Raw genomic sequence first — 8881 nt, forward strand, 5'->3', positions numbered from 1 at the left:
AAGGAGAGGGGGGTGAGGCAGTAAGGAGAAGGGGGTGAGGCAGTAAAGAGGAGGGGAGGTAGGCAGTAAGGAGAGGGGTGAGGCAGTAAGGAGAGGGGGTGAGGCAGTAAGGAGGGGGGGTGAGGCAGTAAGGAGGGGGGTGAGGCAGGAAGGAGGGGGGGTGAGGCAGCAAGGAGAGTGGGGTGAAGCAGTAAGGAGGGGGGGTGAGGCAGTAAGGAGAGGGGGTGAAGCAGTAAGGAGAGGGGGTGAGGCAGTAAAGAGAGGGGGTGAGGCAGTAAGGAGAAAGGGGTGAGGCAGTAAGGAGAGGGAGTTGAGGCAGTAAAGAGAGGGGGTGAGGCAGTAAGGAGAAAGGGGTGAGGCAGTAAGGAGAGGGAGTTGAAGCAGTAAGGAGAGGGGGGTGAGGCAGTAAGGAGAGGGGGTGAGGCAGTAAGGAGAGTGGTGAGGCAGTAAGGAGGAGGGGGTGAGGCAGTAAGGAGGAGGGGGTGAGGCAGTAAGGAGAGGGGGGTGAGGCAGTAAGGAGAAGGGGGTGAGGCAGTAAAGAGGAGGGGAGGTAGGCAGTAAGGAGAGGGGTGAGGCAGTAAGGAGAGGGGGTGAGGCAGTAAGGAGGGGGGGTGAGGCAGTAAGGAGGGGGGTGAGGCAGTAAGGAGGGGGGGTGAGGCAGCAAGGAGAGTGGGGTGAAGCAGTAAGGAGGGGGGTGAGGCAGTAAGGAGAGGGGGTGAAGCAGTAAGGAGAGGGGGTGAGGCAGTAAAGAGAGGGGGTGAGGCAGTAAGGAGAAAGGGGTGAGGCAGTAAGGAGAGGGAGTTGAAGCAGTAAGGAGAGGGGGGTGAAGCAGTAAGGAGAGGGGGTGAAGCAGTAAGGAGAGGGGGGTGAAGCAGTAAGGAGAGGGGGTGAGGCAGTAAGGTGAGGGGGGTGAGGCAGTAAGGAGAGGGGGGTGAAGCAGTAAGGAGGGGGGAGGGAGGCAGTAAGGAGAAGGGGGTGAAGCAGTAAGGAGAGGGGGGTGAAGCAGTAAGGAGAGGGGGTGAGGCAGTAAGGAGAGGGGGGTGAAGCAGTAAGGAGAGGGGGGTGAAGCAGTAAGGAGAGGGGGTGAGGCAGTAAGGAGAGGGGGTGAAGCAGTAAGGAGAGGGGGGTGAAGCAGTAAGGAGAGGGGGTGAGGCAGTAAGGAGAGGGGGGTGAAGCAGTAAGGAGAGGGGGTGAGGCAGTAAGGAGAGGGGGTGAAGCAGTAAGGAGAGGGGGGTGAAGCAGTAAGGAGAGGGGTGAAGCAGTAAGGAGAGGGGGTGAGGCAGTAAGGAGAGGGGGTGAAGCAGTAAGGAGAGGGGGTGAGGCAGTAAGGAGAGGGGTGAGGCAGTAAGGAGAGGGGGTGAGGCAGTAAGGAGAGAGGGGGTGAAGCAGTAAGGAGAGGGGTGAGGCAGTACGGAGAGGGGGGTGAAGCAGTAAGGAGAGGGGGGAGGCAGTAAGGAGAGGGGGGTGAAGCAGTGAGGGGGGGGGGGTGAGGCAGTAAGGAGAAGGGGGTGAGGCAGTAAGGAGAGGGGGGTGAAGCAGTAAGGAGGGGGAGGGAGGCAGTAAGGAGAAGGGGGTGAGGCAGTAAGGAGGGGGGAGGCAGTAAGGAGGGGGGGTGAGGCAGTAAGGAGAAGGGGTGAGGCAGTAAGGAGAGGGGGGTGAGGCAGTAAGGAGAGGGGGGTGAGGCAGTAAGGAGAGGGGGTGAGGCAGTAAGGAGAAAGGGGGGTGAAGCAGTAAGGAGAGGGGGGGAGGCAGTAAGGAGAGGGGGGTGAAGCAGTGAGGGGGGGGGGGTGAGGCAGTAAGGAGAGGGGGGAGGCAGTAAGGAGAGGGGGGTGAAGCAGTAAGGAGGGGGAGGGAGGCAGTAAGGAGAAGGGGGTGAGGCAGTAAGGAGGGGGGAGGCAGTGAGGAGGGGGGTGTGAGGCAGTAAGGAGAAGGGGGTGAGGCAGTAAGGAGAGGGGGGTGAGGCAGTAAGAAGGAGGGGGGAGGCAGTAAGGAGGGGGGGTGAGGCAGTAAGGAGAAGGGGGTGAGGCAGTAAGGAGAGGGGGTGAGGCAGTAATGAGGGGGCAGGGGGAGGGGAGAAGCAGAAAGGAGGGGGGGGAGACTTGCTCCCCGCTCTGCCTTCCGTCAAACCCTTTCCCCCCCAGACCTGGAGACTCTGCCATACATCACATCTGACAGACCTGGCGCCCCCCCAGGGCCGGGCTGGGGGGTCACACACGTGGGCACTAACAGGTTATGTAATAACGTTGGAATAGCAGAGGGTGCTGAGCGGTGTTGTGGTGACCGCACATAGCTCTGGAATAGCAGAGGGAGCTGGGCGGTGTTGTGGTGACCGCGCGTAGCTCTGGAATAGCAGAGGGTGCTGAGCGGTGTTGTGGTGACCGCGCGTAGCTCTGGAATAGCAGAGGGTGCTGAGCGGTGTTGTGGTGACAGCGCGTAGCTCTGGAATAGTAGAGGGGGCTGAGCGGTGTTGTGGTGACAGCGCGTAGCTCTGGAATAGCAGAGGGCGCTGAGCGGTGTTGTGGTGACCGCGCGTAGCTCTGGAATAGCAGAGGGTGCTGAGTGGTGTTGTGGTGACCGCGTGTAGCTCTGGAATAGCAGAGGGTGCTGAGCGGTGTTGTGGTGACCGCGCGTAGCTCTGGAATAGCAGAGGGTGCTGAGCGGTGTTGTGGTGACCGCGCGTAGCTCTGGAATAGCAGAGGGAGCTGAGCGGTGTTGTGGTGACAGTGCGTAGCTCTGGAATAGCAGAGGGTGCTGAGCGGTGTTGTGGTGACAGCGCGTAGCTCTGGAATAGCAGAGGGTGCTGAGCGGTGTTGTGGTGACAGCGCGTAGCTCTGGAATAGCAGAGAGTGCTGAGCGGTGTTGTGGTGACCGCGCGTAGCTCTGGAATAGCAGAGTGACGCTGAGCGGTGTTGTGGTGACAGCGCGTAGCTCTGGAATAGCAGAGGGTGCTGAGCGGTGTTGTGGTGACCGCGCGTAGCTCTGGAATAGCAGAGGGTGCTGAGCGGTGTTGTGGTGACAGTGCGTAGCTCTGGAATAGCAGAGGGTGCTGAGCGGTGTTGTGGTGACAGCGCGTAGCTCTGGAATAGCAGAGTGACACTGAGCGGTGTTGTGGTGACCGCGCGTAGCTCTGGAATAGCAGAGGCTGCTGAGCGGTGTTGTGGTGACCGCGCGTAGCTCTGGAATAGCAGAGTGTGCTGAGCGGTGTTGTAGTGACAGCGCATAGATATGGAATAGCAGAGGATGCTGGGCGGTGTTGTGGTGACAGTGCGTAGCTCTGGAATAGCAGAGTGTGCTGAGCGGTGTTGTAGTGACAGCGCATAGATCTGGAATAGCAGAGAGTGCTGAGCGGTGTTGTGGTGACCGCGCGTAGCTCTGGAATAGCAGAGGGAGCTGAGCGATGTTGTGGTGACCGCGCGTAGCTCTGGAATAGCAGAGGGTGCTGAGCGGTGTTGTGGTGACCGCGCGTAGCTCTGGAATAGCAGAGAGTACTGAGCGGTGTTGAGGTGACCGCGCGTAGCTCTGGAATAGGAGAGGGAGCTGAGCGGTGTTGTGGTGACAGCGCATCGCTCTGGAATAGCAGAGAGTGCTGAGCAGTGTTGTGGTGACCGCGCGTAGCTCTGGAATAGCAGAGGGTGCTGAGCGGTGTTGTGGTGACAGCGCGTAGCTCTAGAATAGCAGAGAGTGCTGAGCGGTGTTGTGGTGACCGCGCGTAGCTCTGGAATAGCAGAGTGTGCTGAGCGGTGTTGTGGTGACCGCGCGTAGCTCTGGAATAGCAGAGGGTGCTGGGCGGTGTTGTGGTGACAGCGCATCGCTCTGGAATAGCAGAGAGTGCTGAGCGGTGTTGTGGTGACCGCGCGTAGCTCTGGAATAGCAGAGGGTGCTGAGCGGTGTTGTGGTGACAGCGCGAAGCTCTGGAATAGCAGAGGGTGCTGAGCGGTGTTGTGGTGACAGCGCGTAGCTCTGGAATAGCAGAGGGTGCTGAGCGGTGTTGTGGTGACAGCGCGTAGCTCTGGAATAGCAGAGGGTGCTGAGCGGTGTTGTGGTGACCGCGCGTAGCTCTGGAATAGCAGAGGGTGCTGGGCGGTGTTGTGGTGACCGCGCGTAGCTCTGGAATAGCAGAGTGTGCTGAGCGGTGTTGTGGTGACCGCGCGTAGCTCTGGAATAGCAGAGGGTGCTGAGCGGTGTTGTGGTGACCGCGCGTAGCTCTGGAATAGCAGAGGGTGCTGAGCGGTGTTGTGGTGACAGCGCGTAGCTCTGGAATAGCAGAGGGTGCTGAGCGGTGTTGTGGTGACAGCGCGTAGCTCTGGAATAGCAGAGGGTGCTGAGCGGTGTTGTGGTGACCGCGCGTAGCTCTGGAATAGCAGAGTGACGCTGAGCGGTGTTGTGGTGACCGCGCGTAGCTCTGGAATAGCAGAGGGTGCTGAGCGGTGTTGTGGTGACCGCGCGTAGCTCTGGAATAGCAGAGAGTGCTGGGCGGTGTTGTGGTGACAGCGCGTAGCTCTGGAATAGCAGAGGGTGCTGAGTGGTGTTGTGGTGACAGCGCGTAGCTCTGGAATAGCAGAGAGTGCTGAGCGGTGTTGTGGTGACAGCGCGTAGCTCTGGAATAGCAGAGAGTGCTGAGCGGTGTTGTGGTGACAGCGCGTAGCTCTGGAATAGTAGAGGGTGCTGAGCGGTGTTGTGGTGACCGCGCGTAGCTCTGGAATAGCAGAGAGTGCTGAGCGGTGTTGTGGTGACAGCGCGTAGCTCTGGAATAGCAGAGGTGCTGAGCGGTGTTGTGGTGACAGCGCGTAGCTCTGAAATAGCAGAGGGTGCTGAGCGGTGTTGTGGTGACCGCGCGTAGCTCTGGAATAGCAGAATGACGCTGAGCGGTGTTGTGGTGACAGCGCGTAGCTCTGGAATAGCAGAGGAGGCTGAGCAGTGTTGTGGTGACAACGCATAGCTCTGGAATAGCAGAGAGTGCTGAGCGGTGTTGTGGTGACTGCGCGTAGCTCTGGAATAGCAGAGGGTGCTGAGCGGTGTTGTGGTGACCGCGCGTAGCTCTGAAATAGCAGAGAGTGCTGAGCGGTGTTGTGGTGACAGCGCGTAGCTCTGGAATAGCAGAGGGTGCTGAGCGGTGTTGTGGTGACAGCGCGTAGCTCTGGAATAGCAGAGGGTGCTGAGCGGTGTTGTGGTGACCGCGCGTAGCTCTGGAATAGCAGAGTGACGCTGAGCGGTGTTGTGGTGACAGCGCGTAGCTCTGGAATAGCAGAGGGTGCTGGGCGGTGTTGTGGTGACCGCGCGTAGCTCTGGAATAGCAGAGTGACGCTGAGCGGTGTTGTGGTGACAGCGCGTAGCTCTGGAATAGCAGAGGGTGCTGAGCGGTGTTGTGGTGACAGCGCGTAGCTCTGGAATAGCAGAGGTGGCTGAGCGGTGTTGTGGTGACAGCGCGTAGCTCTGGAATAGCAGAGGGTGCTGAGCGGTGTTGTGGTGACAGCGCGTAGCTCTGGAATAGCAGAGGGTGCTGAGCGGTGTTGTGGTGACCGCGCGTAGCTCTGAAATAGCAGAGAGTGCTGAGCGGTGTTGTGGTGACAGCGCGTAGCTCTGGAATAGCAGAGAGTGCTGAGCGGTGTTGTGGTGACAGCGCGTAGCTCTGGAATAGCAGAGGTGCTGAGCGGTGTTGTGGTGACAGCGCGTAGCTCTGAAATAGCAGAGGGTGCTGAGCGGTGTTGTGGTGACCGCGCGTAGCTCTGGAATAGCAGAGTGACGCTGAGCGGTGTTGTGGTGACAGCGCGTAGCTCTGGAATAGCAGAGGGTGCTGGGCGGTGTTGTGGTGACCGCGCGTAGCTCTGGAATAGCAGAGTGACGCTGAGCGGTGTTGTGGTGACAGCGCGTAGCTCTGGAATAGCAGAGGGTGCTGGGCGGTGTTGTGGTGACCGCGCGTAGCTCTGGAATAGCAGAGTGACGCTGAGCGGTGTTGTGGTGACAGCGCGTAGCTCTGGAATAGCAGAGGGTGCTGAGCGGTGTTGTGGTGACCGCGCGTAGCTCTGGAATAGCAGAGGAGGCTGAGCGGTGTTGTGGTGACCGCGCGTAGCTCTGGAATAGCAGAGGGTGCTGAGCGGTGTTTTGGTGACAGCGCGTAGCTCTGGAATAGCAGAGGGTGCTGGGCGGTGTTGTGGTGACCGCGCGTAGCTCTGGAATAGCAGAGGGTGCTGAGCGGTGTTTTGGTGACAGCGCGTAGCTCTGGAATAGCAGAGGGTGCTGGGCGGTGTTGTGGTGACCGCGCGTAGCTCTGGAATAGCAGAGGAGGCTGAGCAGTGTTGTGGTGACAACGCATAGCTCTGGAATAGCAGAGAGTGCTGAGCGGTGTTTTGGTGACCGCGCGTAGCTCTGGAATAGTAGAGGGTGCTGAGCGGTGTTGTGGTGACAGCGCGTAGCTCTGGAATAGTAGTGGGTGCTGAGCGGTGTTGTGGTGACAGCGCGTAGCTCTGGAATAGCAGAGGAGGCTGAGCGGTGTTGTGGTGACCGCGCGTAGCTCTGGAATAGCAGAGAGTGCTGAGCGGTGTTGTGGTGACAGCGCGTAGCTCTGGAATAGCAGAGAGTGCTGAGCGGTGTTGTGGTGACCGCGCGTAGCTCTGGAATAGCAGAGGGTGCTGAGCGGTGTTGTGGTGACAGCGCGTAGCTCTGGAATAGCAGAGGGTGCTTAGCGGTGTTGTGGTGACAGCGCGTAGCTCTGGAATAGCAGAGAGTGCTGAGCGGTGTTGTGGTGACCGCGCGTAGCTCTGGAATAGCAGAGGGTGCTGAGCGGTGTTGTGGTGACCGCGCGTAGCTCTGGAATAGCAGAGGCTGCTGAGCGGTGTTGTGGTGATCGCGCGTAGCTCTGGAATAGCAGAGGCTGCTGAGCGGTGTTGTGGTGACCGCGCGTAGCTCTGGAATAGCAGAGAGTGCTGAGCGGTGTTTTGGTGACCGCGCGTAGCTCTGGAATAGTAGAGGGTGCTGAGCGGTGTTGTGGTGACCGCGCGTAGCTCTGGAATAGCAGAGGGTGCTTAGCGGTGTTGTGGTGACAGCGCGTAGCTCTGGAATAGCAGAGAGTGCTGAGCGGTGTTGTGGTGATCGCGCGTAGCTCTGGAATAGCAGAGGGTGCTGAGCGGTGTTGTGGTGACCGCGCGTAGCTCTGGAATAGCAGAGGGTGCTGAGCGGTGTTGTGGTGACAGCGCGTAGCTCTGGAATAGCAGAGGGTGCTTAGCGGTGTTGTGGTGACAGCGCGTAGCTCTGGAATAGCAACGGGTGCTGAGCGGTGTTGTGGTGACAGCGCGTAACTCTGGAATAGCAGAGGCTGCTGAGCGGTGTTGTGGTGACCGCGCGTAGCTCTGGAATAGCAGAGAGTGCTGAGCGGTGTTGTGGTGATCGCGCGTAGCTCTGGAATAGCAGAGGGTGCTGAGCGGTGTTGTGGTGACCGCGCGTAGCTCTGGAATAGCAGAGGCTGCTGAGCGGTGTTGTGGTGATCGCGCGTAGCTCTGGAATAGCAGAGGCTGCTGAGCGGTGTTGTGGTGACCGCGCGTAGCTCTGGAATAGCAGAGAGTGCTGAGCGGTGTTTTGGTGACCGCGCGTAGCTCTGGAATAGCAGAGAGTGCTGAGCGGTGTTGTGGTGACCGCGCGTAGCTCTGGAATAGTAGAGGGTGCTGAACGGTGTTGTGGTGACCGCGCGTAGCTCTGGAATAGCAGAGGGTGCTTAGCGGTGTTGTGGTGACAGCGCGTAGCTCTGGAATAGCAGAGAGTGCTGAGCGGTGTTTTGGTGACCGCGCGTAGCTCTGGAATAGCAGAGGGTGCTGAGCGGTGTTGTGGTGACCGCGCGTAGCTCTGGAATAGCAGAGGGTGCTTAGCGGTGTTGTGGTGACAGCGCGTAGCTCTGGAATAGCAGAGAGTGCTGAGCGGTGTTGTGGTGATCGCGCGTAGCTCTGGAATAGCAGAGGGTGCTGAGCGGTGTTGTGGTGACAGCGCGTAGCTCTGGAATAGCAGAGGGTGCTTAGCGGTGTTGTGGTGACAGCGCGTAGCTCTGGAATAGCAGAGTGTGCTGAGCGGTGTTGTAGTGACAGCGCATCGCTCTGGAATAGCAGAGGGTGCTTAGCGGTGTTGTGGTGACAGCGCGTAGCTCTGGAATAGCAGAGGGTGCTGAGCGGTGTTGTGGTGACAGCGCGTAGCTCTGGAATAGCAGAGGGTGCTGAGCGGTGTTGTGGTGACAGCGCGTAGCTCTGGAATAGGAGAGGGAGCTGAGCGGTGTTGTGGTGACCGCGCGTAGCTCTGGAATAGCAGAGAGTGCAGAGCGGTGTTGTAGTGACAGCGCATCGCTCTGGAATAGCAGAGGGTGCTTAGCGGTGTTGTGGTGACAGCGCGTAGCTCTGGAATAGCAGAGGGTGCTGAGCGGTGTTGTGGTGACAGCGCGTAGCTCTGGAATAGCAGAGGGTGCTGAGCGGTGTTGTGGTGACAGCGCGTAGCTCTGGAATAGCAGAGGGTGCTGAGCGGTGTTGTGGTGACCGCGCATAGCTCTGGAATAGCAGAGAGTGCTGAGCGGTGTTGTGGTGACCGCGCGTAGCTCTGGAATAGCAGAGTGACACTGAGCGGCGTTGTGGTGACAGCGCGTAGCTCTGGAATAGGAGAGGGAGCTGAGCGGTGTTGTGGTGACCGCGCGTAGCTCTGGAATAGCAGAGAGTGCTGAGCGGTGTTGTGGTGACAGCGCGTAGCTCTGGAATAGCAGAGAGTGCTGAGCGGTGTTGTGGTGACCGCGCGTAGCTCTGGAATAGCAGAGAGTGCTGAGCGGTGTTGTGGTGACAGCGCGTAGCTCTGGAATAGCAGAGAGTGCTGAGCGGTGTTGTGGTGACAGCGCGTAGCTCTGGAATAGCAGAGG

This window comes from Ascaphus truei, chromosome 11 (assembly GCF_040206685.1).
Source record: "Ascaphus truei isolate aAscTru1 chromosome 11, aAscTru1.hap1, whole genome shotgun sequence".
NCBI classification, from domain to species: domain Eukaryota; kingdom Metazoa; phylum Chordata; class Amphibia; order Anura; family Ascaphidae; genus Ascaphus; species Ascaphus truei.